The sequence below is a fragment of the Saccopteryx leptura genome, chromosome 4, assembly GCF_036850995.1.
Source record: "Saccopteryx leptura isolate mSacLep1 chromosome 4, mSacLep1_pri_phased_curated, whole genome shotgun sequence".
Lineage (NCBI taxonomy): Eukaryota > Metazoa > Chordata > Mammalia > Chiroptera > Emballonuridae > Saccopteryx > Saccopteryx leptura.
This window is the reverse complement of record NC_089506.1, coordinates 205,840,039-205,857,974: the sequence shown is the minus strand read 5'-3', so window position 1 is coordinate 205,857,974 and position 17,936 is coordinate 205,840,039. Positions and strand designations below refer to the sequence as shown.

Genomic DNA, 17,936 nt, shown 5'->3' with positions numbered 1-17,936 from the left:
TGAAGGCTATGGTTCTGTGACTGTAGATAGAAAACCGAAGGCATCTTGCCAGAGCAGAGCAGGCACAGCAGAGCAGAGTTGTTAGCCTGCATAGCCTGAGAGGATCCTTGCCCCAGGGCTGCTCACAGCCATGGCGTTCCACAGCTGTGCTGCTTTATAATTGAACTATAACAATATTGAGCCATTCCACAGCTGTGCTGTATCATTATTGAGCTGTTTGTACTGAATAAAGTTTCCTTCCTGACTGAACCCAATATTGGGGATTCCTGTTGGCATTGAATTGACACCAACAACCATCAATTCACGGTGGTAACTACCCTTGATGTACTATCAAATTCTTGGCTCACCAAGAGGCCAATCCATTCATTCTAGGTTCGGTAACATGTGTCATGCATTATTGGTAATTTCACTTTACAGGTGGGGAAACTGAAACATGAAACCTAAGTCTATCACTTAGGTTTCAATCATGAAAATAGAAACCACTCCAGATCCTGATCAGTTGGCTCAGCAGTAGAGCATCAGCCCAGCATGTGAAAGTCCTGGGTTCCATTCCCAGTCAAAGCACACAGAAGTGACTATCCACTTCTCCACTCCTCCCCTCTCTTCTATCTCTTTCTCTCTTTCTCCTTCCACAGCCATGGCTCAAATGGCTCCAGCAAGTTGGCCCTGGGCACAGAGGATGGCTCCATGGCCTCCCCTCAGGTGCTAAAATAGTTCAGTTGTTGAACAATGGAGCAGGGCCCCAGATAAGCAGGTGACTTGCTGGGTAGATCTCTGTCAGAGCACATGCAGGAATCTGTCTCTCTGCCTTCCCACTTCTCAATAATAATAAAATAAATAAATAATAACACACAATATATCCTATTACCCTAAATCAGTGGTTCTCAAACGTTTTGAAGTCAGGGCACATTTAAAATCCTACAAATAGTTGTAGGTGCACTATATACAAATTTCTGAGAAATATGTTATAATAATTAAGTCAAATATTAAAGAAAAGAAAATAAAGTCCAAGCATGCTTTTATGGTAATTAAATAAAATAAATACAACAAAATTAAATTTATTCTGACATTAAAAACATTTTTATGTTACATTTTTTGAGTTATGCTTTTTTAGAATTCTTAAAAAATAGGGGTTAAAAATTTTAAAAAACGACAAAAATATTATATATATAGATACATTCTTAGTAAGATTTAGTAAATTCGGCAGGTCCTGGCGCAAATGTGTTAAGTTTTTTCATTCTTGTGTTGATGAGAAACATGAGCCTGATGTGTCCTAGCGATTTCTTCAATGTTTGGGCATATATTTGAAAGGCAAACTCTCATTTCCTTGTCAATACATTGAAGAATTCCTTTCTTTATACTCTTAAGTGTGTTGAGGGTAGAAAATCCTAATGCACATAAATAGGATGTTGAAAATTGCAGTAAAATGTTCAAAGCTTTTTTAGATATTGCCACATATTCTTTTATAGAAATCCAAAAGGCTTCAAGAGACAATTCCTTATGTTTAATCATCAATCCACGATCAGTGGATATAGCTGCCAGTTCTACTTCTTCTGTTAATGTTAAACCAAAATCACTTGAAGCTTCCAGGAATGTGTTTCTAATCCAATCATATTGTTCAGTGTTAAGTGATGGAAAATGCTATAAATTAAATTCTGCCCATCAGCCTTCAAGTCCTATTTTATTTACACTTAACTTTTGCTCACTTCCAGTATCAGATTCTTCAATATCATGCTTCTTTTTGAGAAATCTATCCATTTTATGAGTGCATTTATCTAAAAATAATATAATGTGTTAATAATAAATATAATGATGTCAACAAAAAGAGCGGTATTTCCATAATGAAATTGTATAGTAGAGTAACTATATTTATTTTTATATCTGGGCACATGCCGCGAACGAGTGCAGCTAGTAATTCCAGGTCCCAGTGGGAACGGTGTGGAATTATGAAAATACAGGGTTGGCAGGGCTCTGTAATTGCTGCTGGCATGAGCAAAGTGCCCAAAAACTGCATCTTGCTTTATTTATAGGGCAAAGTGAGGCCATTAGCAGATCTTAACTTTACACCAAACAAAGGATAGAAGAAACTTGCCTCCAGTCTTTCTGGGAAACATGGGGGGTAGTGTAAACAATCCAGCACCACAGCTTAAAGCCTTTTGCAACCTAATCAGGCAAGTGAGGTGGGGGGTTGGGCAGACTGTCAGCTTACAGCCAATTCCCCACACCTCTATCCCTCCAAAATCTAAACTCCAAAACCCTGTTGGTTTTTTGGTCCCCAACAGGCACATATTTCTCTGGAATACCATAGGGTGCACCTGGAAATCTTTTAGGGTGCACCAGTGCGCCCTGGCTCACACTTTGAGAACCACTGCCCTAAATAGACATGTGATTTCTAAAGCCTCCTTACTCATGTCTGAATTAATTCAAATTCAAATTCCTTATCTGGCTCCAATTTACAGTTGACCCTTGAACAACTCAGGGGTTGGGATAACCACCTCCTATGCAGAAAAAAAATTGCATATAACTAAAATCAGCTCTCAGCACATGTGGATTCCTAACGGGGGAGATTACCTTTGAACAACTTGGATTTGAACTGTGTGGGTCAACTAAACTGCAATCAACCGAAAAAAAATCTGCATATACATGGAACCACGCAGTTCGAACCCCTGTTGCTCAAAGATCTAATGGAGTCGCCTCCCATACCACCTCTCCCTCTCAGCCACCCTATGTATACCCTTTAATTATAGTCAAGATTATTATTGCCCTGGCCTGATAGCTTGGTTGGTTAGAGTGCCAAGGGGATATGCAAAGTTTGTTGGTTCAATCCTCTGTCAGGGGACATACAGGAAGAGATTGATATTTCTGTCTCACTCTCTCTCTCAAATCAATAAATTAAAAATATATATTTATTTTCCAAAACAAAAAAATTATTCTACAATTGGCATTGTTTTAAGTTTTTGTCAATTATTTTCATGTTTGATATAAGACACTTAAAGAGTTTCAGTCTGGAAAATTCTATTTAACACTCCTGAGACTACAAGAATGGAAAAGGCAGATATCTTCCTATGATTGTATTATGACAGTAGGATTGCCCTTAAAGACCCCCTGGACTATATTTTGGTAACCCACTGAGTTAGAGTACATTATTCTGCTAACGACCTAGACTTCAGGATTGCCTGGCCTTGTCTCATTTTTCTCCAAGCCAGTACTTACAAGGTAATCAACTCTACCCTCCCTGATGAGGAGGACTTGATCAAACCAGTTGAAGGTTGTAATTCCTGCACTTAGTACAGATAGCGTACTCAATTATTGCTTAGACCAGTATTTTTCAACCACAGGTCCACTGCCAGAAATTACGCGCCAGTCTGCAAAAGAGTTAACCACCCTGATGTTGTATGGAGATTACAGACCCAATGATCTTAGTCAAATTTGCTTATGCTCAGGGTGGTTTCCGCCTTAGTCGTTTCCAAAATAACTCTATTTTCACTGGTCCCCAAGTGTAAAAGACTGAAAACCACTGATACAGAGCACGATAATCACCGAGGAGGATAACCTGCCAGTAGGGTAGGTCTTATGAAATCCGATAGGCCTAGGGTGGCAGGTCCTTAGAGCAACTGATGAAACAAGAAAACACAACTCGCTTGAGTAGCGAAGTTTTAGGGGTTATCAAAAAAAACCAACAACCCCTCTGTTATCAAGATAATTGCTATTTAAATGCAATACTTTAACAATTCAAATTGGTAAACTGCGGCATGCTGGCAGTTTTCTTGTAAGTCAAGTTTTAGTAATGACTTTCGGGAAACTTTCCAAACCGTCGCAGGAATCTCTCACAGGGATAGCAATGGCAATTGGTCGCGCCAACGGACGTTAGGCCCAAAGGGCTGATGGGAAATAGCGCCCAGGTACCAGAACTCTCCCGCCCCTCAGCCAACTTCCACCTCGGGAGCGGCTCTCGCCCCACCCACTGTACCTGATCGCCTTTGATTGGCTGGGATGTCTCACGTTCGTGCTGCCATTGGGCCGGAGTCCATAGGGGGTGGACCCAGGGAGATTTAACTCTGCCCACCTCCCTGAGGAGCGTTACTCTGCGCTCCGAGGAGATCCGGAGCGTTTGTGAAGGGAAGAACGGGCGGCCGGCGCGACGTGGAGCCGCAGCAGGTACGTTGGAGTTGGAGGTGAGCTCTGGGGGAGCGGCGCTTGGCCGGGTGGGCCGTTTGGCGGGGGCGGCGAGCAGCTCCGAGGACCGGCCAAGGACTCCTCGGCGGGCAGCGCGAGCGGAGGGCGCTAGCGGCAGGGCTGGCCGAAAGGCGCCCGCGGCGGCGCTGTGGCTCCGAGCTGGCCGGGAAGACCCCCGAGGAGGGCGACAGGATGCGGCTCCACCCGGGGCCGAGCCGGCTGCAGGTGTAGCGCCCGGCGGGGGAGCCCGGGGCGGCGGAGGGACAGCTCAGGGTCCCCACTAGCCGAGTAAGTCAAGTTGTGTGCGGGCTGCCCGGGACTGCTACGCGCGAACGGAGGAACGGAACCCCAGCCCCAGGTTTTGTAACGGGCTACCCGGGTTCCTTGAGTTGTCTGAATCCGAGTTAGCTGAAGAGCCTGGTGTCAGGACAGGGAGCCCTGATGCCCTGCTAGGAACGAGGCACCAGAACCTGAGGCATGAACTCTGGACCGGAGCAGCGTGCCCGCCCGCCTGTTGCTGACGCCTTCTGGAGCGCGACCCTGCAGAGCGCACCTGCTGAGCTGCCCAGCAGAGGGGTGCTGTGAAGAAGCGGTGAAGGCCGGGTACAAAGGTGGTCTTTCTCTAACACACAAGTTCCTATTTGTAAATTAGTGTGTGTGTGTGGGGGGGGGGGTAAATCAAAGAGACCGCTTGCTTCATTATTATCGCCCCTTTCCCCACCTACTTTCCTCAATCTTGGCAAATTCAGGCAAATGTCCAGTATACAGGAAGTGCCGTTATTTTGTCTCTTGACAGTCTTGCCGTACTTGGAAAACTGATTTTCATTTTTCCATGTTACTATGTTGAGGATTTAATACTCTTTTCTATATGATTTTGTCATGTATTTATTTACTTGTTGCCAGTGAATGACCTGCAGCATAACTATTTCCAAAACAAATGAGGAAGAACATTCAAGATAGATCATTTATATCACAGGAAAACTATTGAAAATGCAAAAATGAAGCACTGAATTAAGGACTAATTATACTGAATTAAGCTTTTGTTATTTATGCTGCCTTGGTTTATCCCTCAGTTCATCCCTCCCCCACCCCCGCAAGTGAGAAGCAAGGGGGCGACAGACAGACTCCCGCATGCACCCGACCAGGATCCACCCGGCATGCCCACCAGGGGGCGATGCTCTGCCCATCTGGGGCGTTGCTCCATTGCGGCCAGAGCCATTCTAGCGCCTGAGGCGGACGGAGGCCATGGAGCCCTAGGCCAGGGCCCCCTCAGTTCATTGTTTTTACAAATGTTGAATCTGACCCCAATCAAATCTACTTAACTCTCAGTGATATCTGCGGGTTTGTACAGACAACATCCTAAGATAGAATTCTGTCTCAACAGAAATGCTTGAACAGCGGCTGTTTGGAAATGCTCTGAGTCTCTTAAGAGCTGGTGTATTTAGATACACCAGCTGAAATACAAGTGACCCTTGTACTTTACCTCAGCCTTCAATTCCATTGTACTTCCCCACTACTTAATATCTTTAATTCTAGTATGAAAATATTCTACCTGTATCTACTAAATGTGGTACCATTAGTATATTGAGGCTATAACTGTATAGCACATCTGATATGAAATAGCTTATGGGATGGCTGTGGCAAAAGTTGCTGAGGCCTTTTCTGGTACTCTTTATTAAAGAAAGAATAGTCCTTGGGTGGCTTTCCAGAGGTTCATTTTTATATTGAGTATTCATTTAAGTAGCATTTAATAAAGCTATGTTAAAGGCATCTCTCACTTAGGATATAAACATAAGATACTCTCAGTCCTGGAAGCTGTCAGTATCCAGTCCCAGCCTTCTCTGGAATTGGGCAGTCAGTGACCCTCCACTGACCCATGCGTGCCCCTTGGTCTGGAGCCCGCACGCGCTCTCAGAGGGTTGACAGATGGAAGCCCTGGCCATTCTTTTTGCTGTTGTTGCCAGGGAACCTCTATCCTTGCCAAAAATGTTTGGTGTGGAGGAAACTACCTGGAGGTGACAGAGCAGATTCTGGCCAAGGTATCTCCTAAAATTAACAAACTAACATAGTCACATGGTAATTATTTGTTTCATTACATCTGCCAAGACAGGATTGTATACCTTTGTATCACTGATGATGATTTTGAACCTTTCCCGAACCTTTAATTTTCTGAATGAGATAAAAAGTGATTCCAGACTACACATGGTTCAAGAGCACAGATGGAACTCATATATGTCATGAATAGTGAACTCTCAAGTGTTTTGGCTGCACAGTTGAAGCATCACTGAGAATAAGGGCCTAGCCAAAGTGATGGAGACTCAAGCCCAAGTTGACAAACTGAAAGGAATCATGGTCAGAAACAAATCTGGCAGCTCAGCAAGGAGAAAGATTGAAACTATTGATTTAAAAAAATCTTGTGGATTTGGTGTTCATCTGTATCATCGTGTCAGCTCTGTGGTGAATTTACACAGCCAACTGTGTGAAGAAATAAAGAAGAAAAAGTTATTGTTAACCAAGGATATGAGAGAAAAGGAGCCAAAAGGTCCATTTAATACTGACAGATGGTGTCTGCCAGTCTGTTCACTCTTCTTTCTTTATTCTGTTTTTAATTTTATACAGTGCTTCCGGGTTGATCTTTGTCCTGTTATCCAATTTATTCCAGTACACCAGAAAGAACCATTTATTGCAACAGTAACCTTAATAGGCTTTTCATTTCTTTCTTTGGCTAACTGCTATCATCTCCTTAGAGAAGCATTTTTGTTTGCGATTGCACAAAGTTATCACCAAGGTGGAAAACACCAATCTTATGAACTGTCTACTACAACTATAGATGAATTTTATATGTGCACACACACAAAATATTCAAGTATTTCTCACAGTTATTAACCTTTCCCACACTTATTTTGCCGCAAAAATAATTAATAAATATATAAAAATACCTATTTACTGCAAAGTCCTGCAAAATAGTGAAAAATTCGTAATACAAAATTAGATATATACAATTTAAAAATCTGCGATACAGGTAGACCATGAAAAGTGAACCATGATATGGTGAGAGACAAGTATAATGTTAAAACAGTAGTTTTCAACCTTTTTACTCTTGAGGACCAGTGAAAATAAAATTATTTTGGGGACTGTTAGACAGAAATTAAAACCATTATTAGTATTTTGTGCTTTTTTTTGTTATAACACTAATAAATGAAAATTCTCTAACCAAACAGTAAAAAATATTTTTCTTGTGGAGTACAACTGAAATTTCTAGAAAGCAATATATATATATATATATATATATATGTATATTTGTAGTTTTTGAGAGAGTGAGAGAAGCAAGGGAGAGAGACAAGAAAATGGAGCTACTCCTATATGTGCCCTAGCGGGGGAATCAAACCGGCAACCTCCATGACAGCGCTCTAACCAACTGAGCTATCTGGCCAAATCTTAATTTTTATTGATTTTTAGAGACAGAGGGGAGGGGGAAAGGGAAGCATTTGTTGTTTCAGTCATGCATTTTTTGGTTAAAAGAAATATTTAATTCAAATAAAGCCAGTGTGAAATCTGCTATTGCTTCTTTGCAAGAATACTTGATAGCCGAGGCTGCACTTTTGTTTCTGAGAGATGAAGTGCTGCATTGACATCAATTTGGTTTCTCTGTTTGAATTTTATTACTGATAGGTTCAAAAAAGTCTCACATAAGTAGGTAGTAGAAAATACAATTAAAAATTTAAGGCCCTGGCCGGTTGGCTCAGTGGTAGAGTGTCGGCCTGGCGTGCGGGGACCCGGGTTCGATTCCCGGCCAGGGCACATAGGAGAAGCGCCCATTTGCTTCTCCACCCCCCCTCCTTCCTCTCTGTCTCTCTCTTCCCCTCCCGCAGCCAAGGCTTCATTGGAGCAAAGATGGCCCGGGCGCTGGGGATGGCTCCTTGGCCTCTGCCCCAGGCGCTAGAGTGGCTCTGGTCGCGGCAGAGCGACGCCCCCCTGTGGGCAGAGTGTCGCCCCTGGTGGGCGTGCCGGGTGGATCCCGGTCGGGCGCATGAGGGAGTCTGTCTGACTGTCTCTCCCCGTTTCCAGCTTCAGATAAAAAAAAAAAAAATTTAATAGCTTTATAACTAAGAGATGGATATTCTTCCAGTAATATGCAAAATTGTGACAATGATTGCATTTATGTTTGGACACCAAAGTTACATTAAAAGATAAATTTATCACTTTTTCACAATGATTAATGAAGCAGGTATTGATACCTTCCATGAATGGGTTATTGATCCAGAATTTACTTTTATGAGGATCCTCATTTTCATGATGATAATGGTTAAAGTTTGAACTAATACTCTTAAATGTTGACTTATTATGTTAACGATAAATTTCTGGCTGATGCCTGCAGCAATTAAAAGGTTGGGAAAATGGAAACATTTCAATATTTTCTATGTAGCATTCTAGGTAGCATTGAATACTATGTAAGTTTGTCCAGATGCTGTTTGTTGATTGCACATGATTTGTAAAAGCTCTGCATAGTTCAAAAGGTTGTTTGAATGAGCCTACAAAGTTCCAGAGATATCTAAGACACCCTCAATAGTATTTTCATTGATGATACAGGCTGATAAGTGACAGTTGCCCTGAGCATAATCGAATTCTACTGAGATCATTGGGTCTATAATCTTCATACATCAGGGTGGTTAACTTGCACAGACCAGCTCTGGTCTATGGCCTGGTGGTAAAAAATACTGCTATAGGGCCTTGGCCAGTTGGCTTAGCGGTAGAGCATTGGCCCGGCATGTGGAATTCCTGGATTCAATTCCCGGTCAGGGCACACAGGAAAAGCGCCCATCTGCTTCTCCACCCTTCCCCCTCTCCTTTCTCTCTATCTCTCTCTTCTTTTCCCACGGCCAAGGCTCCATTGGAGCAAAGTTGGCTGGGTGCTAAGGACAGCTCCATGGCCTCCACCTCAGGCACTAGAATGGCTCCAGCCGCAACAGAGCAATGCCCCAGATGGGCAGAGCATTGCCCACTGGTGGGAATGCCTGGTGGATCCCGATTGGGTGCATGCGGGAATCTGTCTGATGCCCTCCCCGCTTCTAACTTCAAAAAATACAAAAAAAGGCCCTGGCCGGTTGGCTCAGTGGTAGAGCGTTGGCCTGGTGTGCAAGGGGTCCTGGGTTCGATTCCCAGCCAGGGCACACAGGAGAAGCGTCCATCTGCTTCTCCACCCCTCCCCCTCTCCTTCCTCTCTGTCTCTCTCTTCCCCTCCCGCAGCGAGGCTCCATTGGAGCAAAGATGGCCCGGGCACTGGGGGTGGCTCCTTGGTCTCTGCCCCAGGTGCTAGAGTGGCTCTGGCCACAACAGAGCGACGCCCCGGAGGGGCAGAGCATCGCCCCCTGGTGGGTGTGCGGGGTGGATCTCGGTCAGGCGCATGAGGGAGTCTGTCTGACTGTCTCTCCCCGTTTCCAGCTTCGGAAAAATACAAAAAAAAAAAAAATACAAAAAAAAAGCTGTTATAGAATACTTATAGAACAATGCACTTTTGTATGAATAAGTTAAATACAGTGGTACCTTGAAATACGAATTTAATTCGTTCTCTAAATGAGCTCGTAAGTCAGTCAACTCGTATATCAAACTGCGGATACTAGACCCGTGTGCCGATGCGCCAACTAGCAGCAACTTCCCAAATCATGACTCGTATCTCGAAATTTCACTCGGATCTCGAACAAAAATACAGACCGAGTCGCAGCTCGTATCTTAAAAAAATTCGTATGTTGGTGTGCTTGTATCTCAAGGTACCACCGTAGATCAAATAGACAAATTCCTACAAATACCCGAGATAACAAAGCAGACAAGAAGAAATAGAAAACTTAAACTGTCTCATTACAAGTAAAGAGATAGAATTAGAACACAAAGAAAAACCCAATATCAGATGACTTTATTGTTGAATTCTACCTTACATTTAAAAGTGACAACTTTTAAATTTACAAATTCTTTTAAATTTACAAATTCTTTACACATTCTTCCAAGACATTGAAGAGTTGGAAGGAACACTTCTCTAATCATTCTGTGAGGCCAGTATTAGGTTAATAATGACATCACAAGAAAAGGAAACTACAAAATAATATCTCCTCGTTATAGATACAAAAATTATGAATGGAATATTAGCAAATCCTGTTCCGATTAACTCATTAAGAGCGTCATTCCAAAACAACAAGGTTGTGGGTTTGGTCCTCAGGCAGGGTACACACGGGAGGCAAAAAAAAAAAAAGCACAATTGAGTGGAACAACAAATGCTTACCTACCCCCTCTCTTTTTGCTCCTCTCTCTGTCTCTCTAAAAATCAGTAAAAATTAAGTGGTGGCCAGATAGCTAAGTTGTTGCCCCAGATCGTGGAGGTGGCCAGGTCAATTCTACAGTCAGGACACATATAGGAGAAGCTTAATGTTCTTGTCCCTCTCTCTCCTGCCTCTCTCAAAAAAGAAAAAAAATTAAGAAAATCCAATCGAGCAACATAAAGATTATACATTATGACCAAGTAGGATTTATCTCAGGAATGCAAGGTTGGTTTTATATCCAAAATTATATTACTGTAATGTACTGATACAGTACATTACAGTAGACTAGAGAACAAAGCCATATGGTCATATTAGTAGTCAATGCTGAAATACCATTTTCTGTTAAAATTCAATGTTCCTTTCCTGAAAAAACATTTAATAAAGTAGGTATACTTTGTAAATTTCTTAAACTGATAAAGGGCATCTGTAAAAATTTTATGGCTTAAAATCATACATAGTGGTTAAAAACTGAAGGTTTTCCACCTAAACCAAGAACAAGACAAAGATGGTGCACTCTTGCCACTTAAGTTCTTTTTTTTAATAGGACAATTATGCAAGCATATGAAATAAAAGGCATTGAGATTGGAAAGGAAGGAGGAAGACTATTGACAGATGATATTATTTTGTATGTAGAAAATCCTGAAGAATATACAGAAAACTTTAAAAAAGATTTAAAACACGGTCAACAGTGTTGCAGGACATAAGATCAATATTCAAAATTCTGTATTTCCCATAGTTGTAATGAATAATCTAAAAATGAAATAAAGTTTCATTTACAATAGCATCTAAAAGAAGGGCAAAACTTAAACTCTAAAAACTACAAAATATTGAAAGAAATTTAAGATCTAAATAAGTGAAAGGACATCTCATGTTCATGGATCATAATACTTGATTGAATTAAATAAGGTAGCAATGCTCCCTAAATTGACCTACAGATTCAACACAATCCCTTTCCAAGTCCTATCTACCTTCTTTGAAGAAGTTGTTAAACTGATCCTAAAATTTGTGTAGATATTCAAGAAATTCAGAATAGCCAAAATAGTCTTCAAAAAGAACAAAGCTGGGAAACTCACACATCTGAATTGAAAACTTACCAGAGAGTTACAGTAATCAAGATGTGGTACTGGTATAAAGACAGATCTATATATCAGTTGGGTGAAATTGAAAATACAGAAATAAACCTTCACATTTATAATCAATTGATTTTTTTTAATTTTTATTTTATTCATTTTAGAAAGGAGAGAGGGAGAGAGAGAGACAGAGAGCAAGACAGAGAGAAAGAAGGGGGGAGGAGCAGGAAGCATCAACTCTCATATGTGCCTTGACCAGGCAAGCCCAGGGTTTCGAACTGGCGACTTCAGCATTTCCAGGTCGACGCTTTATCCACTGCGCCACCACAGGTCAGGCATCAATTGATTTTTAACAAGATTTCCAAAACAATCAATGAGGTAAGTTGGCCTTTTCAGGTGGTGCTAGAACAATTGTATGTCCATACACAAAATAGTGCCATCAGCAAATTGACGACACCCACCAAATGTGATCAAAAGTGTGCAAATCAGATAAGGGACTTAAACTAGAATACCTAAAAACTGTTACAAAACTATGAAAAGACAACCCAATTTTAAAGTAAATAAATGATTTGTATAGACATTTCTCCAAAGAAGATACACAGGTAGCTAATAACCTCGTATAAAGGTACTCAACATCATTAGCCATGAGACACATGCAAACCAAAATAATGATGTGCCACATCACTCACACCAAGATGGCTATGCTAAAAAACATAATGAGTGTTGATAAAGAGGTACTGAAATTGGATTCTTTATACATTCCTGTGGTGAATGTAAATTGGTTTAGACCCTTTTAGAAAACACCCTGACTGGTACTCAAAAGGTTAAATATAGGGTTACCATATTGACTCAGCAATTCTACCCTTAGGCATGTACCAAAGAGAAAAACATATGTCCACTCAAAAACATATATGTCAATGTTTATAGCAGCATTATTCATAATAGCTGTATTTGATTTTATAGCAGAATGTAACTACGCAAGGTATGTAAAAGTAAGCTAAAATCTGGGACATAAAATTCTAAATTGCATGAGAAAAGGCACTAAAAGGGGTAATGCTGAGAGGAAGAATTTTTTTGTTGTTGTTATGGTATACTCAAATAATATTGCTTCACTCTTGCCCTCAGTGATTAAGAAATGCTGGCTAAAGAATGCTTTTAGAATATCTTTACATACAGTGTGTCTGTAAAGTCATGATGCACTTTTGACCGGTCACAGGAAAGCAACAAAAGACGATAGAAATGTGAAATCTGCACCAAATAAAAGGAAAACTCTCCCAGTTTCATACCTATTCAGTGAAGTTCGATGTGGACTCACGCACAGTTTTTAGGGCTCCTTAGGTAGCTATCCCGTATAGCCTCTACAGACTCGTCACTGACTGACGGCCTACCAGAACGGGGTTTCTCCACCAAACTGCCGATTTCCTTCCAACTGCTTATCCCACCGAGTAATGTTATTCCTATGTGGTGGCGCTTTGTTATAAACGCGCCAATATTCACGTTGCACTTTGGTCACGGATTCGAATTTAGCGAGCCACAGAACACACTGAACTTTCCTCTGTACCGTCCACATCTTGACTGGCATGGCTGTGGGTTGCTCCATTGTATACATGGTGTTACGTCATCATCTGTGCATGCGCACATGCTGCCACATCATCCTACAGAAACTGAGAGGGTTTTCCTTTTCTTTGGTGCAGATTTCACATTTCTATCTTTTGTTGCTTTCCTATGACTGGTTAAAAGTGCACCATGACATTACGGACACACTAGTTTTGTGGGCTCCATGAACCACAGCCATGTATGATAGCAAACTTAATTGATAAGTGTGTGTTCTCATTGCTCCACTCACCAGCAGTTCTCCTGTCGCTTTCCCTCTCTTCAGTCCGTATTTCCTGAGACACAACAATATTTAAATTAGGCCAGTTAACAACACTACAATGGCCTCAAAATGCTGATGTGAAAGGAAAGGTTGCATGACTCTCACTTTAAATCAAAACCTAGAATAATTAAACTTGGAAGGCATGTCAAAAACCAAGATAGGCTGGCCTGACCAGGCGGTGGTGCAGTGGATAGAGCATCAGCCTGGGATGCAGAGGACTCAAGTTCAAAACCCTGAGGTCACTGGCTTGAGCATGGGCTCACCAGCTTGAGCTCAGGGTTGCTGGCTTGAACATGGGATCATAGATATGACCCCATAGTCACTGGCTTGAGCCAAAGGTTGCTGACTTGAAGCCCAAGGTTTCTGGCTTGAACCCAATGTCACTGGCTTGAACCCAAGGTCACTGGCTTGAGCAAGGGGTCACTGGCTCAGCTATAACTTCTCCCCCCTCCCCCATCAAGGCACATATGAGAAAGCAATCAATAAACAACTAAGTTGCCACAATGAAATATTGATGCTTCTCATCTCCCTTTCTGTCTGTCCCTCTGTCTCAAAAAATAAGTGAGATAGGTTGAAAGCTATGTCCCTTGTGCCCAGTTACCTAAGTTGTGAATATAAAGGAAAATTTCTTGAAGGAAATTGAAAGTGAAAGTGTTACTCCAGTGAACACATGAATGATAAGAAAGCAGAACAGCATTATTGCTGATAATGGAAAAAGCTTTGTTGGTCTGGATATAAAATCAAACCATCCACAACATTCCGTCAAGCTAAAGAGTAATTCAGAGCAAGGTTCTAACTCTCTTTAATTCTCTGAAAGCTGAGAAAGATGAGAAGGCTGCCAAAGAAAAGTTTGAAGCTAGCAGAGGTTGTTATAAGGAAAGAAGTCATCTCCATAGCATAAAAGTGCAAACTAAAGCAGCAAGTATTGATGTTGAAGCTGCAGCAAGTTATCCAGAATATCTAGCTATGATAATTAATAAATGTCACTACACTAAACAGATTTTCAAAGTAGATATAACAGTCTTATAATGGAAGAAGATGCCATCTGGGACTTTCATAGCTAGAGAGAAGGCAATGCCCAATTTCAAGGCTTCTAAGGACAGGCTTACTCTATTGTTAGGGGCTAATGCAGCTGCTGACTAAACTGAAGCCAGTGTTTATTTACCATTTTGAAAATTCTAGGGCCCTTAGGAATTATGCTAAATCTACTCTGCCTGTTTTCTGTAAGTGGAACAAAAAGCCTAGATGACAACATAATCTGCTTACAGCATGGTTTACTGAATATTTTAAGCTCACTGTTGAGACTTGCTCAGGAGGAAAGATTCCTTTCAAAGCATTACTGCTTATTGACAATGTACAGTCACCCAAGAGCTCTGATGGACATGTACAACGAGATTACCATTATTTTCATGCCTGCTAATATAGCATCTTTTCTTTAGCTAAAATATTAAGCAGTAATTTTGACTTTCAGATCTTATTTTTAAGAAATATATTTCAGATCATTGCACCGTGGATAGAGTGTAAACCTGGGACACTGAGGACCCAGGTTTGAAACCCCAAGGTCTCTGGCTTGAGTGCCAGGTTGCCGGGATCGTAGACCTGACACCAAAGTCTCTGGCTTGAGCAAGGAGTCACAGGCTCAGCTGAAGAAAGCAATCAATGAACACATAAAGTGCCACAACTACAAGTTGATGCTTCTCATCTCTCTCCCTATCTGTTTCTCTCTCTTTTTAGCATATGCTAAAAATAATATTTCATAAAGGCAATAGCTGCCATAGATAATGATTCCTCTAATAGAACTGGGCAAAGTAAATTGAAAACATTCTGAAAAGGATTCACCATTTAAGGTGCCATTAAGAACATTTATAATTCACGGGAAGAGATCGAAGTCTAAACATTAAAAGGAGTTTAGAAGAGTTGATTCCAACCTTGATGGGTAACTTGGAAGGGTTCAAGACTTCAGTTGAGGAAGTACCTGTAGATGCAGTGGGTATAGCAAGAGAACCAGGTTTAGAAATGGAGCCTGATAATGTGACTGGATTGCTATTGTTGTATCAGAACAGCGAGAAACGAACATCTTGCCACACACACAGTCAATTAGCCAAATTAAGAAATTAAGGAGTCTTTAATTAACTGGCTGAGCGGACTGCATGGAGACCTAAGTAGTTCAAATCAGTGCAGCAGGGAACACAGTTTGGGGCTGGCTTTTAAAGGGGAAATTACATACTGACTGAGGAATGGGGAGGAGAGGAAGCAGAGCAGTAAAACAAAGCAGTGAAACAAGCTTTCTTACAGTGTTTATCTATAGGGTTAATTCAGGGAGAAACATTCTGAGAACACCTGCAACTTTGCAAAGCTAGCCCAAGGCTACAGTCTGGGAAACCAGCCTCAAGGCCAGGAATAGGGAGTCTTTTCAGAAAAAGTAAGTTTTGCTAAAAGTCTCTGTTTTAGAGAAAGTAAGTTTTGCCAAAAATTATTCATGGTAAGAGCCTTTCTTTTCCACACTTCACTATAATCTCATAAAATTTTAATGTATGAGGAGTTGTTTCTTATGGGTTATCAAAGAAAATGGCTTCTTGAAATGGAATCTATTCCTGGTGAGTATACTGTGAAGATTGTTGAAATGACAACAAAGGATTTAGAATTGTACAGAAATTCAGTTGATATAGCAGCAGCAGGGTTTGAGAAGATTGACTTCAATTTTGAAAAGTTCTATGGGTAAAATGCTATGAAACGGCATCATTTACTACAGAGAAATCATTGTTGAAAGGAAGACTCAATCAATACAACATACTTAATTATTGTCTTATTTTAAGAAATTGCCACTGGCACATCACCCTTCAGGAACCACCACCCTGATAAGTCAGCAGCCATAAATATCAAGGGAAAACTTCCCCACCAGCAAAAGGATTGCAACTCGCTGAAGGCTCAAATGTTAGCATTTTTTCACAACATAATATTTGTTAATTAAACATACTTTTCTTTAAATACAATGCTATCACACACTTAATAGACTATAGTGTAAAGTAAACATAACTTTTATATGTGCTAGGAAACCTAAAAGTTCACGTGACTCACTTTATTGTGTTACTGACTTTCTTGTGATTGTCTGAAACCAAACCTTCAATATCTCCATGGTAAGCATGTATAGGCAGTCCCCAGGTTACAAATGAGATAGGTTCTATAGATTTGTTCTTAAGTTGAATTTGTATGTAAGTTGAAACAGGTACTTTTACCTATTAAATGCTACTTAAATAAATGTTCTAATATTTGCTTTTACCTTTCTGTGCATATAAATACTTAAATATTTTCAAGTACAACCTTTAAAAATTATAGGTGATACAGAAGATGAAGGACTTGTTGGAGAGGATTCTTCTGCTGGAGTCAGTTTCTTGAAGTAGGCATCCAGGGAGGTTTTGACAGCTTTTTTTTCCCCATCATAAATGGCCCTGTAGCATCCTAGGCCTTCAGTAACTGCATGGTAAACCTCTCTGTATCAGGATCTTGCTCCTCTAATTTTGCCATTCCTGCTTCAATGAGACAAAAAGCATCAGCTATTCTGTGGAAAACATTTTTGGTTCTGGAGTTTCTAGGTCCCTGTTTTCTTCCCTAAATGCTGTCTGCTGCTCTAGTTTTATAAAGTCTTCATTGGCTAGTTCTTTGCCATAAGAGTCAAGTAATTATGATACCATTTTCACTGATGTTCAACTGCAATGGATTACCAGTAGCCCTTATTGCACTCCATTCATTAGTATGAATTATACGTAAGTTGGATATTGGTACCTCAGGGACTTCATATATATATATTCTGTCTGAGATCTTCATTCGTATTATATATTTTTACCATTGTACTGCTGTGGTACAGCTCCATGCTCTCAGACAGGCTAGACCAGAAGAAGGTTTTCCTACCACTAGTAGTCTTTACTATTGGGAAGAATTTCTCAAATAAGAAAGATTAGGCTTTAGCTATAAAAGAAAAAAATGTAAATTTGTTTATATTAAAATTAGGAGCAGCCCTGGCTGCTTTGCTCAATGGTTAGAGCGTTCACCCGGCGTATGGATGTCCTGGGTTCAATTCTCGGTCAGGTCACTCAAAAGAAGCGACCATCTGCTTCTCTCCCTCTCCCCCTCCCCCTCTTCCTCCCTCTCCCCCTCTCTCTCCCTCTCATCCTCTTTCTCTCCCTCCCTCTCATCCTCCTTCTCCTTCTCATCCTCTCACCCTTCCTCTTACCCTTTTTCTCACCCTTCCTCTCTCCCTCTTCCCCTCCCACAGCCAGGGGCTTGATTGGTTTGAGCATCAGTCTGGGTGCTGAGGATAAGTTGGTCCAAGTGCATCAGCCTCAGGTACTGAAAATAGCTAGGTTGATTTGAACATGGCCCCAGACAGGGGTTGCTGGGTGGATCCCAGTAGGGGCACATGTGGGAGTCTAACTATCTCCCCTCTTCTCACTTAAAAAAGTAAATAAAAATTAGGAGTGGAAATGCTGAGGTCGCCGGTTCAAA

The 17,936-nt window shown here is 41.1% G+C and overlaps 1 protein-coding gene and 1 pseudogene across 1 annotated transcript in view; both read left to right on the top strand.

Moving 5' to 3' along the window:
- Positions 1 to 4,096: 4,096 nt before the first annotated feature.
- Positions 4,097 to 17,936, top strand: part of ATF7IP2 (activating transcription factor 7 interacting protein 2) — a 79,762-nt gene continuing 65,922 nt past the window's right edge. Inside the window, exon 1 of the mRNA XM_066379975.1 lies at positions 4,097 to 4,158. The gene's annotated coding sequence lies outside the window, so the exon portion shown is untranslated. The remainder of the gene's footprint in view (positions 4,159 to 17,936) is intronic.
- LOC136404330 (vesicle-associated membrane protein 7 pseudogene) lies at positions 6,103 to 6,871 on the top strand (annotated as a pseudogene).